Raw genomic sequence first — 2,069 nt, 5'->3', positions numbered from 1 at the left:
TATATATATATATATATATATATATATATATATACACACACACACACACACACACACACACATATAACGTTTTTTGTTAATTGGAATAAAGTTGAATAAAATAAAATGCAAATATTAGATGAAAAACTTAAACGTAAAAAAAATTGATATGTTGCCTGGGCAACTCACTAAAATAATAAAAGTTTAAGTTCAAATACTAAAATTATTAAAACTAAAGTGTTCACTTTAATTAGATAAATTATAATTTATCTATTATTAACCCCAAAAAAAACAAAACAAAATTACTATAACTTAAACTAAACTTAAAATGAAGGTAAAATATTAACATATACTACAAAAGTATAGCAATAATACTAAAATAACACTGCTAAGTACACATTCATGGTCCAATTGTGAATGATTCACCAGTAAACATTATAAAAAAAATAAAATTAAATAAAAATATCCTTCACTTGAAAATGCCACATTGCAAATGTTGTTTCATGTTCTTTCTGTCAAAATAAATAATTTTAAGTGGAAAAAGCAGGCTAGAAATGTCTAAACATCATCTGTACTCAATAAGAAAACTCATGAAATTCAAGCACTGTATATTATATTAGTAACTTTGATCACATCTAAGTAACAAAGCAGCCTCGTATCGACTGATGTGTTTGCGAATTTTCTACATTTTAGGAGTTTTCTTTACTATGAGACTAAGTGAAGTTCTCTGATCAATACTGACAAAACTGGAATGAACTTAATGAAAATTACACAACTTGCACGCACCATGAGTGTACGAACAAATCGAAGTTTATTGAATGCTGAAACGCAAACAAATCGGCTGATGCAAATACTCAGTTGTCGCTAACACATATTAATAGCCACACTGGTCAGAGGAGCACGCAGACAGCGTGAGAGCACACAACTGTGTGTGTCTGTGAGCGTGTGAGATCGAACCACATTGGCTGATCTAATTATAAAGTAATAACAGACGTGCACTTCCCTCTCACACTCGGCCTTGCGGAGACACGCTGAGCTCCATCTGTGTGTGTGTATATATCGTATATAGACTGTGAATGAATGTATATTTGTGTATGAAAGTGTGTGAAAGATGGTGCTTTCTAAATAGAGAACAAGTCTTGGAGAGGAATACAATCGCTTTCATCATCTTTTTTCCATTTGTCCCTGCTCTGACCCTCCCTCCGGCACTCTTTGTTCACGTGTGTGTTTGTACTTTGTATTTTTAAAGGAGTGCATTTGCATGGAACAGAGAGTGTGTGCGGCTTAATACGCAATTGACTGAATTTGAATTAGTTACCTTTTGTGTTTATGTTCTTGTGCATGCGTGTTTATATGTTAATTTGCTTTGTATATATGGTGAGTGAATAAACTGAATAAATGTGACAGCACTTCCTGTCACCCTCCTCCCAAGCACTGCAGCAGCTTCCACTCCGAAAGATAAACAGATCGACCATTCATTTTCCTCACTCTCCCACATTTTTCCTTTCAGGATGGATTGTGTCCTTTAAACTCTGACCTTCACGGACCTTTCACATTACACTGAAAAAGGCTCATATCCATGGCAACGGAGCTATCAATCCGATGGGACCTTGACATCAGGGATAGGCAATCTGAACGATGACAGACGTTATCAATCAAACCCTCACCATCAAACATCAGCATCAATCATCGACTAAACAGCTGCTGTTAAGCAGACAAACACTAAGTCTGTTCCAAAACCTAGTGAACTTCCTTCCCAGACACTTTAGGTATCAAAAGTGTGTAAAAGACAAAAAAAGCTGCTCCAAAAGATATGAAAAACATTATGCTGCCTTTTAAGATCATGTCTGGCCATATACTAAGAAAAGCATTGCAAAAAACTAAGTGGAGGTAAAAAAAAAAAAACTGCCATACGACATCTAAAAAAAATTAAGTGGAGATAAATGCAGATTATACACATGAATTAATATAGATATATAAATATTATTAAAACTAAAATATTAATTATATTAATATATATATTATAATATAATGTATTTAATATAAAATATATATAATATTGATTCATATAAACATAAAAATAATATATA

General features: G+C 32.6%; 1 protein-coding gene across 1 annotated transcript in view; it reads right to left on the bottom strand.

The window, feature by feature from the left end:
• fat3a (FAT atypical cadherin 3a) overlaps positions 1 to 2,069 on the bottom strand; it is an 89,836-nt gene that overhangs the window by 48,484 nt on the left and 39,283 nt on the right. The gene's annotated exons all lie outside the window — the stretch shown is intronic.

The sequence above is a fragment of the Sinocyclocheilus anshuiensis genome, unplaced genomic scaffold, assembly GCF_001515605.1.
Source record: "Sinocyclocheilus anshuiensis isolate Anshui unplaced genomic scaffold, SAMN03320099.WGS_v1.1 scaffold272, whole genome shotgun sequence".
NCBI lineage: Eukaryota > Metazoa > Chordata > Actinopteri > Cypriniformes > Cyprinidae > Sinocyclocheilus > Sinocyclocheilus anshuiensis.
The sequence above is the reverse complement of the archived record's forward strand: the minus strand, read 5'-3'. Positions and strand labels throughout refer to the sequence as shown.